This window comes from Dermochelys coriacea, chromosome 12 (genome assembly GCF_009764565.3).
Source record: "Dermochelys coriacea isolate rDerCor1 chromosome 12, rDerCor1.pri.v4, whole genome shotgun sequence".
Classification (NCBI taxonomy): domain Eukaryota; kingdom Metazoa; phylum Chordata; order Testudines; family Dermochelyidae; genus Dermochelys; species Dermochelys coriacea.
In genome coordinates, this window is record NC_050079.1 from 24,239,350 (window position 1) to 24,260,146 (window position 20,797).

A 20,797-nucleotide genomic window follows, 5' to 3' on the forward strand; every position below is an offset into this window, starting at 1 on the left:
ATTTGGTGCAATACAAGTGCAGGCTAGTAAAGAGGGTGGGGTTTTTTTTTTTTCCTCTTCAAGGTTTTATTTTTCAGGGTCAGATTTGCAGCTGACCTCCTTTCATATACCTACAAAATGGGCCACCATTTTTGTGCACAGAAAAATGCTCCTAGAAAGGACTGGGCATTTCTGATATGACTCCTCGGACCCAAACCCTCCCCTTTGGGCCAGATCCACTATTGGAAAGGTCCAGTTTTATGGTTCCAGTTTGGCTATGCTCAAAGTCTCACAAGACCAGTCTTACTTGTGAAATTTCAGACTAAAAGGTAGAAATCTAGTGCATTTAAATGCTCTCTAATGAATCTACCACTTTGGCCTAAAACCTTGTGAAAATAGCTCATGAGCTTTGGAATGGTTGGCATCTAAACCCAAACCCTAATTCAGTCTTTACTTCACACTCTGACCTCTGGTCTGCTACTTTACATCCAGGGCCAAACAGGAGACTATGGCCCATCTCTAGCACAAAGCTGCATTTGTATACGTATCTCAGGGAGTTAGCTTGTGTGCTCATATACCCATGTGCATTGCACAGGCAGTTTTCACTGTGCACAAAGGGATACTATGGCTCAATACTCACCCGTGATGAGCTAAGGGGTAAGGAGCCTTCACACCACCTTTACTGCCCTCCAACGCTTGGGAGAGCAGGAGCCAATTCAAGTCCTGGTTCGAGTTGGAGCCCAAGTGGCCTGCCAAACTGGCTTTTTGCTTGCCAGAACAGCACAAAGCAGGCAGAATGAGGCCGGCATCAGGCCTTACATCTGCAAGAGTTGTGTTTGTGTTAATGGAGCCAAAAAGTTGGCCCTTAACAGCAAAAGTGATTGTATGTTTTAAATTTTAAAACACCCCAGCAGTCCAAAATTAACGTCTGGGTGAACTCACGTCTGTTCAGTTTTAGCCCAGCATCTTATTTTGCATACAGACGCCTCTGTAGCCTTAGCAGAGCACTAGCAGCTTGTGCAGGTGCTACAAGAAAAACCTCCTTTTAATGCAATTGTGCATCTAGTAATTTATAGCACACCCAGCAAACACACCCATCTAGGAGCTATGTTCAACTAACCAGCCTACTGCTCCTCCAACACTCCCCACCCAAAGCTATCCTATTAAGCACCTCCAAATTACCAGCATAGCTGCTTCCTACTTGGGCTCTGGGGTAAAGTTCAGAGTTCCAGGCCCCTCACTAGAGAATGCGTCTCTATTTGTCTCCATTTGCTCAGACCTAGGAACAGATAGTAATAAGCGCCTAGTTCACCAAAACGACTACATTAAACCATAGGAGAAAGGACAACCTTAGAGCTACCTGGGTCAAGGCAATACAGTGCTTTGTATGTAATTACCTATATCCGGAATTGCCCCTAGATACAAATTGGGACCCATTGCAGAGTACAGGGCTCTGTTGCTTAGTGATTATGTGGGGATGCCCTTCTGAATAGGCTTTTGGCTAAATCCTTCACTAGCTGATTCCCTTGGAAAAACCTCCCTGAAGCTTCAATCTACTAATTATAATGCGTGGGAGGAGGTGCACAGCATGTCTCGGGATAGGTAATGGGTGGTACTGTCAGATGGAGAAGAGGAAATGCCCTGACTTAAAACAGAGAACACATCTCATTTAAAAAAAAAAAGGGCGGCAGGGAAATTGGCAAAAAGAGGCTTGGTGAGGTTGCTGGGATTGCCAGGGGCAATCTGAAATTAGTTTACGTTAGAACAGGTTGCACTTGATTTTTTGACAGTAGTTGTCATGCTTGGTAAGAATAACAAGACGTTAACTCAGCCAGCATTGTAGAGCACACCACACTCATACTGAGGCTGTCTAGAAAAACATCCTTATAAATACATTGCCTGGACAGGGTAATTTAAAACTTTTGGAGCGACGTTAGGGTATGTCTACACAGCGAGGTGATGTGTTCAATGGGGGTGTGATTTCTAACGTGCACTAACATACCACATATTAATTGATCTGTGTAGACACTGCTGGTGCATACTAACAGTTCCCTCGTGCACACCAGCAGAGTCTATAACAACCAATTAATGTGCAACATGTTTGTGTTCTTTAGGAAATCACACCGCTGTAGCGTCCACCAAGGCCCTCAGTATCCATTTTAGGTGTCTTTGAGGAGGATTATTTAGGTTAGTGTCAATTTTTCAAAGAAGTACCAAATGGTAGCCAAGTTTGCTCTCAAAGAGGCATTTGCAGGCACAAAATTTGTTATTTCACCCACAAGTAATCACATTTTTAGAGCCCTGGGCAGATACAAAATTTGTATCTGCCTCAGATTCACAATCTGCAAACATGGTCCACGGATATCTGCAGATATAAAGCAGATAACTCCAGATTTGTAGGGCTCTACACCTATTCATTGTTACCCAACTTGTGCACACATCTCTTTGAGCATAAAAATGTGGAGTTTTTAATACACCACTTAATATATGTTCTAAACTAGGGAAGGGGTCATTTAAGAAGCAACTGTGAAAAATGTATATTGTTAATTTTTCTGTAGAAAACAGAGAACGCCTAAAACCACATTAATTTCCCCTGAGTCCCCTCTCTAACACTCATCAGGACATATATACCCTCTGAAACTACCCAAAGAAAAATCTTGGTCTTTTTAAAAGTGGTGAAAAATCATCCTGGCGAATCGCAGAAAACCAAAATGTTTCACGTTCTTAATTTGTATTTTCTCAGGAAAATGAAAGACAGTTTCAGAAAAAGAAAACTCTTATTTTGCCATAAAAAGTGCACAAATTGGGCCATTTCTCTGAGGAAATGTCAAACTTCCAACAGGTGCAAAGTCATAAAAGTTCACAAAGTTTGTCCCAGAGGCTGACCATTTGCCATTTTTGCTGCACAAAGTTATTTTTCCTATCACAGAAATAGATAATTCTGCTCTGAATCAAATGCACAAAATACCTTATTTTGCTTTTCAGCATTTGTGTACAAAATTTGTTCCTAACTTTCATTCAGCTGCTAGTGTCTTCAGTAACCTTTCCAAGTTACATTTCAACTTCTACTACAGCAATATGCACACCATATGCATTCCTTCAGAACCCACATGGCACTCTCAGTCACACATACATATAGCAAACACTATCAGGCAGAAATCACAGGCAAAGACACTCACCATAAATGTCTCAAGGGTCCCTTCTCTTCTCACCCTCAGATGCAGAGAGTAGAGGGAAGAACATACATTTACACACTCATCACCCTGTGGAGAGGAGTTGATGCCTTTTTCTTCCCTCTTTCCCTTCACTGGCTCAAAAATGAAAAGAGAATGAGAAAGAACAAGGTGAAAAATGAGCAAATCCCTCAGAATTTGGCACTTAGACAAACCTGAGTCCATATTTCTTATCTTCTACTCTGCAACAAGGTCACACTTGGGCTCTTGTGATAGCTGCCATCTTGAACAATACACATGGGGCTTCCAGAGCTGAAGGCAGGAACTACTGCAGCTTGAGCTCAAGTGCGTTTGCTGGTGCTGCAACAGAGCCATATACTTTGCTGCGGCTTGGCACAATGGGGGTCTGTAACTCACTCTCACCAGAATATTATATACCCAGTTCCTCTTATCCTGAGACATTAATCATTGCATCCTGCTGGGGTGCATGCATAATATCTGTGGTCAAAACAAGCATAAGCCTGTTTATCAAATGACATACCGGCTGTTTCAGAGTTGTAATGCCTGTCTATTTTGTAGCCAAGGCCTGAAGGCATGGGGAATTACAGCTGATCAACACTTACAGTTTTGGCCTCCAAATAGGGAGGTCCCCATAAACACTGAACTTGAGATAAGCCTGAAACACAGCCAGGGATCCGAAGGCCTCTAAATCTTGGGGCTGTGGTGGATCTGAATGTTGCAGTTCAGGCCCATGTCTATTGAAATGTGGTCCTGTAGATGCTTGCCATACTTACAGCCTCCATTGAGGCTACAAAGCTGATGGATGAGGAAGTCAACTGTGGAGGATTTCATTAAAACTCAAGCAATAGCCAATTCCAAATTCATACACTAGTAAACGCTAAGATGCAGCAAAGCACAATAATTATGGGAAAACACATGCACAGAATTCTCTGTCATTGTCTGAGTTGTCCCTCATACATCAACATATGTGCCAGGGGCAAAGTTTCAGCTTTAGGCGCTCTGACATTGCTAACTCATGTGCTGTAGTAGGTTGCAGGTTTCAGCAATGTGACGGCAGTGTTCTGATCCATGGTGATGTGTGCATGACACATCGGTTGTGCCATCCGGTGAAAACCAATGATGACTTTAGAGGAAAATTGACAGGCGGTTGTGGGAGAGTTCAGGCATAGCCTTTCTTCCACCAGGCCTTGGGTGTTCACTATGGCACAGAGGTGGGGCTGGGGGCTGAACATCTGTGATGGTCAATAATGAGCAGGTGGATTCACATGTGGCGTTATGTTCAGCAAAGGCTGCCAGCGAGGCACACTCACTGCTCAGCTTATTATCCAGGTAACCCTGACATGTCCCACTGCACCCCCAAGCTCAGGCACCAGAGATGTGGGGATGCATTTCACCTCTCCTCTCAGTGACGTTTAAACCAGCATGTGCTGGCCCAGCTCCTCAGCACAGCACACTTTGGTGCAAGGAGAGGACTGTGCAAAGGTGGGCATCAGCCTCCTTGGCAATCCCTTAGCTCTGCATAAGCAGTGCTGGGCCAATTCTGCAGCACAAATTCTCCAGCCTGGGGGCCATTTTAATTTGCAGTGGCTGCCAGTGGTCCTAAGGGGCCAATAGTGCAGCTGGAGGTGACAGAAACGCACCAGCCGCCTTTGCTTTCCCCTGACCATGGTCCTACCCTCATGTCAATGACACCAGCATGTCGCCAGTAAGTTAGTGATGGATTCCGAATCCCTCCTCTTCTGGAGTCCAGGAGAAATTGGGAGAGAAGCCACTTTCTGAGGTTTGTGAAAGTCCAGCTACATGGGCTTGCTTCCCTTCTTAGCCTGGCCTATTGCGATGAGCCCTCAATGGCCCTTACACACTTTCTTCATGGTGTATTGTTTTTAAAGGGATGCCAGAAGCCTTCTATCTCCCCACCTTCAGCTTTGGGGTGGCCTCATCAGGGACAACTGGAAGGCCAACACTGGCTCTGTCCACATCCATCTGTGGACAACTGGAAGGCCCACATGTACACTCCGGTACAGCAGGGCCCAGTGAGTCCTTGTGCTTGGCCTCTTTGAAATTTAAAGGGCACTCTGGAGCTCAGACCCCAAAGTGAGCTGCCATATAGTGAAATCCTTGCCTCCATTCACCAGCAAGCCCTTAACCTACCTTGAGGCTAGGAAGAAGCTTGGGAAGGGCGATGGGACTGGAGGCTTATGAGGGAGAGTTGCAGAGCTTGGGGTCAGGGGGGGAAGGGAACCTCAAATATTTAAGTTATTCTGACCAGTTTCAGGTCTATATCCAAAATGTAGGGCACTTATTGGGACTGACCCTAAGCTCACCGATGCTGATCATGAATTGTTACCCTCCTTCCTTCCCCATCACTGCTTTCTTCTGCGTGCTCCACCACTGGCTCTGGTGATTGTTTTCCTGAGAAAGGTAAAACCTGTAGTTTGGTAACCTCTATGGCATCTGATTCAAAAGTGACTACATGAATGGATCTGCGCTGTGTACTGATGTATTTGCAAACATTTGTGTATGTAACTTCCGCCTTCTATGCCTTATGCCAGTGAGAGAAACAGGCCACTACTCACAATCAGCCAGAGGTACATAATGGAGGAGATGGACCCTAGTAATATATCTGCTTTTCGGCTCTCTGTACACTGTTGTCTGATACTTCACATCCCTCATTTGCTTTCAGTGTAAACTCTGAGGACTAGTTGTGTGGGCTGCAATACTTTAGATGCCCGTGTAATTGAAGTGTGTAGTGTCGTTGTAGCTGGGTTGGTCCCAGGATATTAGAGCAACAAGGTGGGTGAGGTACTATCTTTTTTTGGATCAGCTTCTGTTGGTGAGAGAGACAAGCTTTAGAGCTAGACAAAAGCTTGTCTTTCTCACCAGCAGAAGTTGGTCCAATAAAAGATATTACCTCACCCACCTTGTCTCTCTAACGTAGTTGAAGGACATGACCATTAGCGTTGCAAATGATAGGCAGTGACTAGCTGGACCTCTGGCGCAAGCATTTTTTTTTTTGTTAACAGGTTTGGGTGTATCATTAACTGGAAAACCTTTCCCAGTGAATACTAACAGCAGCTTGCACAGAGGCCACGATACGAGCATTCCAGCTCCTTTCTGAAGTACTGCTTGGGGACCGAAGACAATCATTGGCAGAAGACAATTAAGAAGCACATTTCCAGGAGGGGAGTTCCCCCCACATCTAATAATGTGAAAGAAGGGTGCTCGCTAATGTCCATATTTGAATTTTAACTGCCAACCAGGGTCCCGACCTCTGGACCAGGTTCAGAGGTGGTGTAGATGGCTTTGTAAGTTACACATCAATAAGTTAGTGGGAGAGGCTGTACATTGGCCAGATTCAGAACTGTTGTGCCTTCAGACAATGTGGTTGTGGAGCGGAATCTGCTCTCACTGTGTCTGAATTTGATTTCAAAAGAGAATTTCCCATGAAAGAAACACTGTCCTATGTTATGTTTTATTCTTTGGTCAGCTAAGTTAAACAATGACAGAGAAAAATAAAGGTTCTTCCCCCTGGCGCCCCCCCCCCCCCAACTTCCAGCTGCGTTTCACCCTCTCCAGCCCTTTAATTGGGCTTTGGAGAGGGTGAAAATACCAATAACTGAGAATACGGATTTTTTTAAAAATTGTTACTTTAGTCTGGAATCCCCAGTTTGAAATGATGGCGGCGGTGTGGAAGGTGACTGGCTTGGTTTGTTACAGTAAAGCTGTGTTGTACTTTAGATTACTGATTAACCAACAGCAATGGGGCTCTGCCTTGACCTTTTTTCATTTGAGCAAATATACTCTTCCCTGCCACTTGTAAACAGCAGGTTCTGGTAACTGAGTCACGTACTCTTCACACCATCCAGGTTAGTTTTCTGTTCATCTCTGTCAAGGGTTTTAGGCATGTTATGTTTCCCTGACTCAGTAAAGCCATTATTTAAGATTATTATTATTAGTAGTAGCAATAACACCACCACTCCTATGGCACTAGAGATTTGAGGGCCTTCAAGTGCTTTGCAAGCATTAATTAAAGAAACCTCACAGTACCCCATGAAGTAGGTAGTGACTGTTATCCCCATTTTAGAGCAGAAGAGAGGTGTTCAGAAAAATTCCAGGAGTGTGGAAGGGGGCGGACAAAGTTGTGCCAGCTTCCCCACTTCTGCCTCTCTGCTGAGACCATGACTGCTCATGAGGGGTTAGCTTGCCAGTCCCAGCCTAGAGGGGGGCAGGGAGGTGGCAAACCAATCCTATCCCAGGGAGTAGTGAGGACAGTGGGCCTGGGGGAAGGCATTGAACTAGTGGCTGGCCTTAACAGGGATTGGGGCCTCGCTCACTCTGGGCTCATCTCTGGCCCAGGCTCTCATTGCTGCTGTGTCCTGGCTGGTTGGCAGGTGGGGACAGGGGTGCCAGAGGCCGCTCAATACAATCTGCCACCCCTCCTCCTCATAGACCTAGAATGGCAGATTTGATCCGGCTGCCCTTCCATCAAGAGCAAGTGGTGTTGCAATCTGGCACATGGAGTGGCAATGCTATTCCCTCAAATTTGGCCTGGCTGCCTCCTACCACAAAGGCGGGGTGGCCAGGCCAAATGTGCCACCCAAGGCTGCTTCCTAAAAGTTGCGGGGGCAGGTCTGGAGGGAGTCAGCTTGCCCCCCAACTATAGTAAATGACACCCCTTGTGGACAACAGAAAGGTTAAGGTCATTTGCAGAAGTGGCCCTTGGGTTTTGTGTGCCTTAGTTGTTGGGTGCTGGTTTGGGGTCTGATTTGCAGAGTTGCTGAGCTCATACAGCTCCAGCAGAAGTCAATGGGAGTGATGGGTGCTTAGCACCTCGAAAAAAACCAAAAACAGGCCCAAAGTCTGGGCACCCAGCCTGGCCATATTAGAAAACTGTGGCCTGAGGAAAAAATTGCACAAGAGGTCAATGGGAGAAATGGGAACTGCACCACAGAGTTTTAGGAGCCTAGCCAAAGCCAAAGCAAAGGGAGTTTTCCATTGATTTCAGTGAGTTTTGAATTAGATTTATAATGGGATTTTCAAACGTGCCTAGGCACCTAGCTCCCATTGAAATCGGTGGACAGGAGGCCCTTCGTCACTTTTGAAAACCCCACTATTACTGATTCTCAGTACAGCCGAAGAATTGACAGTCTGTCAAGAAGCTGTGTACACCTTGATTGTGGTCCTATGAACACCAACCCCTCAGTCAGGTTTTATGGTAAATCACACTGCATGGGGGAGGCAGACTACTGCAAACACAAAATAAGGAACCTCTTTGCAGCTGACTGCACTAAGGTACATTTCCTACCTGCTCCTTTATTGTCTCTGCCTTCATTCTCCTCACTTTAAAGCTTTGCAGCTGTCAGCTCTTTGTGGTGGCTGAATCTGTCAGGGTGGTTGTAGCATACATCTTAGCTGAAGGTTGGTTTATCCTGCAGTTAACTATTCCCTAATTATCATTCTGACGCATCAGCCACTCAGTAAACAAGGTGAAAGTTTCACATAGATTATTAACCAATCAATATCATCTGAGATTCTTCATGGTGAAGGGTAATTATTTGCATTAATTACAGATTCCTTGCGGGTATATTCAGTGTATATTCTGGGTTGGATGTCCTATAATGGGTGAATGACTTGTTTTTCTTGTTTCTTTGATTTATTCAAAAATCTTTCCCCTTGTAGACACACACTTCTTCCCCAAACCAAACCTGATGTTGTATTTAGAGGAAGGATGTCCAGTGGTTAGAAAACTACTCTGGGAATTGGAAGACTTGAGTTGAACTCCTCAAGTTACCACACTCTTCTGTAGGAATGTCAACACCTCGCACTAAGCCTGGGTGTGTGGGGCCTGGGTTTGTGGCCTTGATGTTTCCAAGCCCATGTTTGAGTGTCCACAATGCAATGTAAACCTGGGTTTACAATTGCTGGACCCAAGTCTCACAACGTGCTAATGCGTCCACACTGCACTACAAAGACCTTTGGACTCGGGTCTATTGTTTGACTTGTACCCACACTGCAAAATGACACGGTTTGGACCAGAGTCACAGCAGGGACTGCCCCTCGCCCCTTACAGAATCCTAGGAGCTGCGTACTTACAGACCCACGTCAGATGAATGTGTGTGTGGATGGAAGGAGCTTTGGGCTCAAACCTGAGATAGAGCCTGGGCTTAGTGTGCACTGTCCACATACCCAGTCACCTTGGGCAAGTCCCATAGCCTCTCTGTGCCTCAATTCCCCCTCTATAACATCAGGATAATAGTACCCTATACACAAAGATGTGAGGATAAATACATTAAAGATTGTGAGGCTCTCCCATACTAGTGTGATGGGGCGGGGGGAGGGGGGGTTCATCAATCAATATGGTGAGAACTTTGAAACCAAAGTAGAAACACTTTCTCCCCTCACTGACCCCTCAAACTTCCCCACCCCAAAAAGTTCTCATTGTAATACCTTGCAGTTGAATATAGCCACTTTCATCAAAGTGGATTAGTGAAGATATTTGTAGTTTTTAAAAGACTCGGCTTAACTAAGTAGCTGTGTTAGTGAAATTTCTGAGCAGCATGCGATGATGTTCAGAAACTGCTGCTTGGTTGAGAGTCCTCCACCCCTTCTGCTGAGTGTGGCTGGGAATCCAGTGCGTAACCCAAATCGCCAACTTTATTTAAATGGTAATTTATGGTGTCCTATGAAATAGGTTCTCAAACACTGGCGGACATAAAATTATCTTGATTGTCAACAATAAATCCCAACTTCTCTCCTGCAGTTTCCGATTCTCTGTGGTGTCCTGTACCCTGAGCCCCTTCTCGACAAGAGGCCAGCCCCAGGGTTGGTAGTCAGGTGTTGCTTTCAGAGGGATGGCAGGATCCAGCTTTCTTTAACCTCCAAGGAGTGGTTGGCTCTAAATCCCAAGCTCCAGCTATTTCTGTGAAGAAATGTCTCAGTGTCACAAAGTTTTTAGTGGTGCGACTCCCATTAACTCTTAATGGTTCCCTGCTGCTAAGGCCCATGCACCCATCTGAAAAATCCAGCCTAGTGTCTCACCCCATAAATATATCACTTATGAAAACATCCTAAACACTGTGTACACATTCTGGGGTTCAGCTCCTTATTTCCTTTCACTTACATGTTCTACAGCAGAGGTATCTTCAGGGGTCTAAACCCAAGCAGCAGTAGGAGAGATCCTACTTTGCTTGTGAGATCCTGATGGGTGTATAACGTGGAATCCTGGGGCTCTGTAGACAATGAGGCCAGATTCTCAGCTGGTGTAAATCACTGTTGAAGCTACTGGCCATTCACATCAACAGTGTCCTAGGGAAAAGCCATGTGGTTGTGCGCATAGGTCATGAGTTACATGATGCCAGTGCATAAGAGACAATGACTAAGCTGCAAATAACGTCAGTTTCACATGATGGCAGACCAGCAGCAGTGTTTATTTATCCCCTCGGAAGCACTCAAAACCACTCTGTCACAGCTGCCCACGGCCAAGGTTGTGAAAAGGCTCATTCATCCCTTAAGCAAGTAGTCTAGCCGTGGGAGCCAGTGCGTATACAGCAGCACATCCAGTCTGGCTGCTGATGGGACAGTGCTCAGGTCTCTGTGGAGACAGGCAGGCTGGTGGGTGATAATCAGCCAGACCAACCAGTCATGCCTACAGGGCTATGCAGCAGTGTGGCGGAAGTCAACGCTGTATGTAGAGAGACCCTCGCACAGAGCGGGACTGAGGCCGAGGCTCTCCCAGAGGCGGGAGATTTCACTGCAAGAGCAGTTCTATGTTTTTCAGAGTAAGGTTCTAGTAAAGAGACATTCAAAAATGTGAACAGAGGGCCCTTGATGCCCTCGGGCCTCCCTGAGCCTGAAGTAACAGTTCTGCGAGGGATGAATGACCCAATGCACCGCCATGCAGCACTAATTGCAACTAAAGTGTGGGGGGGGAAGCTGTGAACACCACCCCAATAGAGGGCCCTGTGTGTGTGGCAGAAGAACAGTGTAGTAGGCCTGGATCCAAGCAGAAACACCCCAGCTGCTGAGCTAGGTATGGGGACTCCTTTGACTGCCACCCCGCCTTGCCCCTGCTGTCACCCTCTGCTCCAGATTCACAGGGAACCCTCACACCACGGCATGTCTGAAGCTCCAAACTGCCTTGTTCCAGCACTGGCTGCCCATGAATATAACTAACAAGGCACAGACCACACAGTAGAACTCCATCATCATGCTTCTCTGGCATCCCATCTCCTCTCCTTTGGCTATACATGGTATGCTTGGTTGTAGGTCCTGTGGACAAGAGCACTGCCTTCTTGCTGTAACCCTGTGAGACAGGCTGTACTGTACTCACTGTCCCAGAGCACACGCCCACAACATAGGGGAACATTGCAGCAGCTTTGCCTCAGTTTCCCCTCCATCCTCTATGACTTCATCCAGCCTCCAAAACCTTCTGGGCTGCTTCAGTGACTAAGCCCTCCAGCAAAGTCACATTTGGTCCTGTCTCTTCCAGAGCGCCAATACCCACAAGCTTTGCACTCAGGGTTCTTCCACCCCTGTATCCAGGCACACGACAGTCCTTCTCCCCTTTGGCCACAGCAGCCCTCTCACTAGAGTGCAGGAGCAGGCCTCTTCACTGCCCATTAGCTCCAGGGGACTACAATATTGCCAGGCAAATCCTGGTCTTCTCCAGCCCACTGGCCATAGGCTTGCACAGGCTCCTTCCCCAGGCGTTTGCTAAAAGAGAACTGGCAGCCACACAGGTCTGCAATGGAGAGACACCCTCCCCTGCCCCGCCCTGCCCCCCCGGGGTCTCCTCCTCAGCTAGCTCTCTTCAGAGAGCTCTGATCAGTCACACTAACTTCCTGCCCTCAGCCAGGCTTGCCCCAGGGGAACCAGTCACTGCACACGCTTTCCCTGACACCCCCAACTGCTGGGCTTTCTTCCCTTTAAGTCCCACACGCTGGCCAGGTGTGGCAGGGTGGAGCTAACTGAACAGGGCTGGCCAGCCCCAGGCCTTAAAGGGGCAGACCACCTCGTAGCACAGGACCGCTGCCTTCTTTCCTGTCCAGCACCCACTGCACCTACTGCTGCGTCTAGACAAATAACACACTGGTGCCACGACATCAATAACAATAAAAATCATTTAAAATAATAATGGTTGCCTGTCCATTGGCTCCACTAAACTTCCAACAATGCACGCTGCCGCCTGAGGCCAGGTTACTGCTGCCTCGGGAAGCCTGAATGCACCCTGGTTTGGGACTATTTTGTGCCGTGAGATGATGGTGTCATTGGACAGAAATGGCTCCTGCCCTGACTCTACCAACTTTTTTGGAACAAGCCAATGACAGAAACCGAAGGAAAGCAATAGACCAACAGTCTCTGCTTTTGCCATTTGCACTCTATTTTATTACCCAAACCCCTTTGTGAGCTGGCAGATTCATTGTGCTCTATCCTGTGACATCACGTGGAGAGTACGCCCTTTCTATGGTTCTGACTCGTGTCTGGTGGTTGTGGGGCTCGCCATATTGTGAGCTACATGGGAGCATGCAGCCCTACCACACAATTAGTTTGATCAAGATGGGAAGGAGAGTTGCCTTTTTAAGAACTACATTATCTCTACCCCTCACGCAGCTGTGTGAAGCCAGGGAGGAGGGCCCAAGGAGCTCTGAGGGCCCCACGCAAAGCACAAGGACAGTCGCAGTCCCTGCTCTCAGGGAAGTTCAAGCACTGCTGCCTGCGTCCCTGCAGCTCGGGGGTAGAAGGAATGGGGAGGGTCACAGCAAAGGAGCAGTTTTACTCCATGCTGCACTCACTGCAGGTCAGGAGCTAAAAGCTACAGTCTGGCCCAAGCAGTTCTCAGTTTGAGCCCAGTGGGAGGACTCCCATGAGCATTGTGTACACAATGGCGCCTAGGAGGGACCTCTCAGCATTGCTAAGGGAGCAGCCTGGCTCTGTTCAGCTTCATGTTTGTTTACAGACATTTTTCTCTGAATGGGCAGAGGTCTGTGGAACAGCTGATTCATCAGCATCTTTACTGTCTGTGGCCACTCCACGTGACCCAAGGATAATTTACTTTTCTTGGCTGCTCAGCTTGGGTCGCTGCTGTCTCCATTCCCTCTGACTTCAGGGGATTTGGGTAAAAGCAAATAGCGCGGGGTATCTGGTGAAGCCATTGAGTTAACTCTATGAGGGAAAACAGAGCGACAAATGAGTGAGCTGACTCCGATGTCGCACCCAGGGGAGGGGTTGTCCCTAAATGAACTTCAGACGGGAAGTTTTCTGAAATGTGGCCTCATTCTCCTCTGGTCTTTCAACAAATCTCCAGGGCCCTGATCCAAACCCACTGCAGTCAAGGGGAGTCTTTCCCATTCAGTGCGGCTTCTGTGGACTTTGCATCAGGCCCCTATACTGTCCTGCATACCCATAAAGGAAACAGAGGGTAAATTGTTGACTACCACACAGGCTAGTCCCAGACAGGATACAATTGTCTCCTGTGCACGTCTCCTGTCAGATAACTCCTGCTGCCTCCACCAAAGGTTGGTGCTTTGATGCTTCATTTCCTCCCTCCTCTCCCACCTTGTCATCATCAGTTCCTGTTTTCTGCAACTGACAATAAAAGCAAGATAAGGATTAAAGCACAAATGCATTTCCACATTTTATTCTGTTTGGTTTCATTCTAAAGCTCTGTTGCTGCCCATCCACATTCCCATTTATGGTCAGCAGTCCCAACAAGCATGGGAATGCTAATGGCATTGAGATGTCTGACCAGAGCAGGAACTTGGGAGTCTGCCTAGGAAGAATGGCAGAGGACTATAATCTGTTTGCTGTCACTAGCCCAGTTGAATAGAACAGTAAAGATACTGACAGCAACAAAACTAGCAGTCTGGCTTTGTCATCAGTAGTTACACTGACAGCAGCCGAAATGCTACACTGGCAGCGCCCTTGTACCCCGACAGCACTATATGCCAGGTCGGAGCCTATTTTCATGGAAGTTGAGGGCACTCAGCACCTCACAGTATTGAGCCCTATAAAAATTGCTCTATAAAGGTTACACAATAAAGGTCTGGTCACTGCTGCTATATGTTACACATATGGATCAGATTCTGCCACCTGCACACCAAGCTGTATCTTACCCTGTGAATTCACTGAAATCAGTGGACCTGCTTATGGAACAAAGTACATTCAACCTGAGTGAGGCTAGCAGAAGCTGACCCTAAATTGGCAGTGCTAATATTGGAGATTGGTATGGAACCCCTGAGACGTTCTGAGCACTTGCAACTACCACTGTAGTTAGGTCAGTTGAAGTTGCTTGGCATCTCTTAGCATCAAGCCCAGGGTTCTCAAAGGAGTAATCCTAGAATCTTGTAAATTGCAATAACTTAATTTTAATCAATAGAGGGAAAAAACTTGCCAAATTGGATAGCAATGCTCATGAGCTCTCACACGATACCTGTGAAGGGCCTGTCTTCCCCGCAGTACATCACACAGGGCTTTTTATCAAACCTGAAAATGTGTATCAGAGCTACTGTGGAGATTCTGGCTCATCTTCCACCACGTACAGGCATGCAACAACACACAGAGCCAAGCAGGTTTGGACCTTCAGCTAACTAAAGACATCACTTAGTAGTGCCACATCCGATACTATGTTGTAATTTTCACTAGTAGTACAAGAGTCTTTCATTTCACTGACACTCTTTTGTGTAAGAGGCTGTTGCTTGGCTGAAGATTTATAGATCTTTTTGGCTAGTGAGTGAGCAAGCTCCAGGGGAAGCTATCGTCACTTCTTTTTATCTTCTGATTGGAGTGGGCATTTTTAAAAGTTGCTTTTTTCCTCCCTGCAATTTAGGGGAGAATAAATGACATGACATTTTTCACTCTGTAGTAAAACATCTGTTAAGAGCATTGAATAAATTCTGTTCCTTCATTTTGAAGATGCATTGCTCTTTATGGCCTTAGATGCTGCCTTACAACAATAATAACAGGAAAATAAACTATCAACAAAGCAATAAAAGTGCAAGTTTCAGACGAATGGCCGGTAGAGCCACGTAGTATATTTTCAGTGAATACTTGTCTCAGAGAAGCACGCAGTGCAATAAAATTGCTGCAAGCTCCTCCTGTTGGCAGCTGACATTTCCATTCTCAGTTTTTGTGGGTCTCAAAAAAGATGCGACCGCTCCTCTGGTTCTGCAGCTTCATGAGTTTTTCAGCATGCTCACCCTCCTCGTGGGACTGGTGCAGGAAATACTTGGCAAAGTTCTTTAGAGCCACATCAACCTGGTCAAAATAGAAAGACATGCTGAGGTAGAGGGGATGGGAGTTTTGGAAAGTTTTTGGATTGGTCTGGACATGACAGTCTAGCAACTTGCTACAAATAGAAATAGCAGAAGATGGTAGCCGTGTAAAAATATGCCTTGTGTTAATCGTTTGTAGAGAAGTAGCATAGGCAGGAAGTTGGTGAAAAGGATAGACATGCTATTGTTTTCTGCTCTTTGTTATGGGATTCCTTGTGCTCCCTTGCCAAGTCAAAACTTCCACTTTGGTACAGTGGCAGCAGAATCTGGCCCGATCACCTGGTTCTCATACATTTGGGGCCATTCTCTACATGAGGACAGTCACATTAGAAAAGCCAGCACTAACCTGTAAGACCAGCTTTATAAAGCTGCTACAATGCCAGGACTGTGGCCCTGCTCCAAACTCTGCCCTGAGGCCCTGCCCTCGCTTGGTCTCTTCCCCCTGAGGCCCCGCCCATCACTTGCACAGGGGGTAGGGGGCGGAGAGGAGCAAGTGGCGGGCGGGGCCTCAGGGGGAAGAGGCTGAGCGGGGACGGGGCTAAGATCCAGGCCCCAGGGCTCCTTCTGAGTGTGGGCCCGGCACCACAATGCCATTGGTGCTATTGTAAATGCAGTAGCACGCTGCCCCATAGACTAAATAACAGATCAGCTCATTTTGACCTCATTACAACATTATAAAGTATCATCTCACACCAGATACAAATGGGTCTGGACTGGAATCCCACCTCTGCTCTGAACCTCCCTCATTTGAAAAAACATGGTTCTCAATCTGGCTTTGTGGCTTGGAGCAACCTATAAATAAAAGGTTTGCAAAACCTGCAAACCTCGGTGCCTAAAGTTAAGCACCTAAATCCATATTTAGGCCTCTAAACAAAAGTAGCTTAATTGTCAGAGGTGCCGAGTACATTAGCTCCCATTGGCTTCAGTGAGATTTGTGGGTGTTCAGCCACTGACATTTGGAGTCTGAAAATGGATTTAGGAACGTAACTTTTGGCACTCAGAGTTGAACGTTCTGGTCAATGAGATAGGGTGATTTGACTAAAATGACATTTGGGGAGTTTAAAGACTCAGCAGTTTGAAGTAAGGATTGAAGTTTGAAGTTTCAAAATGGATTAAATGGAAAACAAACCTAATGTTCTGAAGTACCCAGGACAAGCATCTGCTGTCTGGAACTCCTTGTAGCTAGAGAATTAGATAGTGGATGGAAATGCCCATGGTTGCCTCTGAACAGAATTTTTTTCAACGACACTTTGGCCCAGATCATGAAAAGTATTTAGCCACTTAACTCCCATTGGATCAATTATTTCAATGGGAGTTAGGCACCTAAATACCTTTATCTGGGTCTTTGTTTTTTGCTATTGCTGTGTTAAACTCAGCAGCTCCAGCCTACAGGGGGGATCCATGCAAACCTCCTGATTCTTTTGGTTCCCATGGGTTTCTCAGTCACTGAATTTCACTTTTGGACTCACAAATCCCCAAAAGTAGCCCAAACTGCTGAGCTTTGCCTAGTTTGGGCTCAGAACAGTAGAAAATGGTTGCTTTTCCCCTCTTTTCAACCCCAACTAATAAAACCATAAGAAAATATGTTGTCCAGTTTTAACAGAAGCAAAAAATATGATCAACACGCAGGACCAAATTCAGAGCTGCTGTTGTGGGTGCAAGGCCGCTGAAGGCACTGACTTCCTGGACTTCTTGCAAGCTAGCTTTCAGCCTGAGTGCACCATGAAGACTGAGCTTGCTCCACTGGCTGAGGGTTGATTCTCTTAGATCTGTCAGCTTCTAGTCCCAGCACAGGCCGTGGAGATTTGTGGGCCCTGGCTCAGATGGAGGTGGTTGAATTTCAGTGGCTTAGTTTCTTTCCTCGCAGAGAGCACCCAGAGGGCAGCGCTGCTTTCATGCCTGATCTGTGCTCTTATTTTGTATTATATCTTGCTTTGGCAATAACTTCATAAAAGCCAAAAAAACAACCCCCCCCCCACATCCAAATAACAAAGAAAGCCGTGTAGCGGCTGTCACCATCAGAAATAAATTACTGCTTCCTTAGTTGACATTGAGTCAAGAGAAGCAATGCCCTTGCCTGCTCTACAATAGCAATCTGTTACAGAGTGGTTATTGGTTGCTAAACTTACCAGCATGACTTATTCAGATTTAGGCTCTTCTCCGGTCAAATGGTGTGGTGAGGCGCCTGATACTCCAGCAAAGGATTTTGCTGCTTCAGCATTTGTGGCATAGCACAGTTCTCACAACAGAGCAAAACACTGAACTTCAGTGTCATGTTTGTCTGTGTAAATGAAACACAAAACACAACTCTGGCTCGTTCATTGCCTTAAAAGCCTAATCCTTCTTTGGATTTCCATTGCTGATTCAGAGCAAAATGAATTTTTTGCTCTGATCTGGAATAGTCAGAGACTACAATATGGATTATAATCTTGCATAAAGGACTGACAAATTAACTGTACATTTGCACAAAGCAGGTTGTATGTGTTAGCATGCAGTAGCAGTAGCTCTGTGCACTGAAATATTGCAAGCACACACCAGACAATTTCATCTTCAATTGGATACAATAACTCACTGAATATTGCATTGTGTCCCACAGGTGAGGAAACCACTACATTTTATTAGATTACATTCTCTGTGAGTCTTTCTGCACCCATTTCCACATCAGCATTGTTTTGTAATACCTTACACTGAGAGCTGTAAGAAAGGAGCACTACATGCTACATATGTGAATGAATAAAATAGTTCCACAATAAAAACAATGTCAACTGCTTTGGGGGGATTTCAGTGTGATTACAGTATATCCTTGCAGTAGACAGGTGGACACCATGCAGTGTTGAGTGGCCTTCACTGTAATGAAAAAAAAATGTGACGATAGCTTAGAATAACCCTGCGCCCCATCCTCAAAATGGGATTTTCAAATCCTCCTGACAAGCGCAGATCAGACTTGTGGGGGCCCCACATGCAACTTTTTGCAAACCACATTTACCCCACCCATTAAAATCGAAACTCTTGAAATATCTCATTGTGGCATACGGCCACGTTTACAATACGTGGGTGGGAAAAGCTGTCAGCATAGCGGAAAAACATATTCTGCTGAAACTGAAATCTATGCAGAAACAGCAGAGTCATTCTTTAGGAGTTAAGGTAGCCCAGGCTTATTACTGGCTAGTGGTACAGTGGATCATGTCTGGCACATATACACTGTCACTTGCTGCCATGAAATAAAATAAAATGCTAAACAAGAAAAGAATTAGAAGCCCAATGATGACTTTCCTAACGCAGATTTATTGTATATTGTATTGGGGTGAATTCAGGTCTGATGAATGGCACCAGATTGATCCTACTGGAGACTGAAGGCCTTTAGTTATCCACAACATGGGCATCAGGAGGGCAAGTGGATTTGTGCTACCCAGATCATATACATCAGCCCTGACCTGGAGGGGCAGCCTATAGGAATGAGATAACAGTTGAGCCTTCAGCAGTGTCACCAACTCTTACTGTTATGATTTACTATTTGTTCTGTGGTAGCTCCTAAGAGCCCCAGTCATGGCACAAGGCCCCATTGTGCTCGATGCTGTACAAACACAGATGTGATTTGATCAAGATTCTTGCAATATCTGATATTTAAAACCCCAGCTCCTGAAAATTAATACTTATGTGAGAATTTCAACTTCTTTTAAAAAAGGAAGTTTGTAGCCCTCATGGTGCTAGAGAAAAGCTTGACAATGTTACTCAAGTACACCTGTGGAAGTGTGGACTCACTGGTGGCATACCCCTTCCTGGCTGGTCATGGCATAGCAGCTCTTTCCTCACCCCTGCTGACAGACATGCCGGCTCTGCAGTGGTCTCTCTTCTTGTGACTCAGCCCTCTGGCCAGGTCACTGTAAAGTCTTTTCCTTCCCAGGATATAAACATCCCACATGGATAGTGTCCCATTTGACACTGGTCATTGACACATCTTCTTACCCTCCTGGGGTCCTCTGCCATTCCACTCTTCTGTCAGGCTAGTCAGGGCTTCTCCCTGGAGTCTTTCAACCAAACTCAAAAGCAGAATACAATCCACAATGAAAGCTCCCATGGGTTTAACTTTTAATCTGTCCTGGGTCCTCCCCCAAGTCTCTGTTCTCTTACAGAACTCTGACTCTCACAAATTACCTCCCTGGAGTCTTGTCTCTACTCTGGATCCTCTACCCCATTTACCCCTACAGCCACCTGTTGGCTGGCCCTCTCTCAAGCCTACCCCAGGAGTCACATTCACTGCTACTGCCCTCTCCCCTCAGGGCCCTTCCCCAGGTATAAACTCCCTTCTGTTGTCCCTTTTTGATTGAATGCCTTCCTGGATTTCTTCCCTAGAGGGCCAGATCCTGCTCTTTTGTCCAGGCACAGCACCAGGGCATGCTTCACCCCAGAGGCTTCTCTGTATTTCTCCATGTTCCACTACCTACTGCCAGGGATGCTGGAACAATTTTTACAGCACAGGTGCTGAGCCGTTGAACCAATCTATAAACCCAGCATAATATGGAAACCACTTCAAGGCAGGGGGACCCAACACTGCTAGTTCCAACACCTAATCCTACTACTCAGGGTTGGTCTACACTGGGAACTTACATGGCATAGCTGTGTCTCTCAGGGGTGCGAAATGTCCACACCCCTAAGAGAAGTAGCTATACTGACCTAAGCCCTAGTGTAGACCGTGCTAGGTCAATAGAAGAATACTTCTGTAGACCTAGTTACTGCTTCTTGATGAGAGAACCCCTCCCGTCAGCGTAGGTGGTGTCTTCACTGAAGCGCTGCAGCTGTGGTGTAAATGTAGCCATACCCTTAGAGAAGGACTGCAGAGTTCTTTCCCTCCCTCTTCTGCTCTGGGTTTCCTCTCTTTACAAAAGCCATCCAGCTCCTCCCCAGTTGGGCTTCATCTTTAATTTGGCCTGGCCACCCTTCAGGTGACACCAGGTATCACATTAACCCTTTCAGCAACTGTGTGGGGTAAACACCCCATCACAGCACCATAAGGCTCAAATACAAGAAGGCAAAGAAAAAGAACCTAACATTTATTGTGTGGTTTTTAAAAAAATCTCTAGATCTTTAATCCAATCTGATTTTGGGGGTGGGGTGGGGGGATCCTGTCTCAACATTTGGCAATATGGCTTCATGTACCTCTCTCAACAGTGTTTCCGTCTCTCCCCTGAGATTGTTTTAATAATGGTGCCAATTAGTGCCAAGTATGATAGTGGTTTTGGTTATGCGGATACTTTCCTACTGAGAAGTGGACTGAGAATACCATTTCACATAAGCCAACACCTACGTACTGTGCTGACTGGTATTATAACACTAATAACAGCTACAATAATTAGA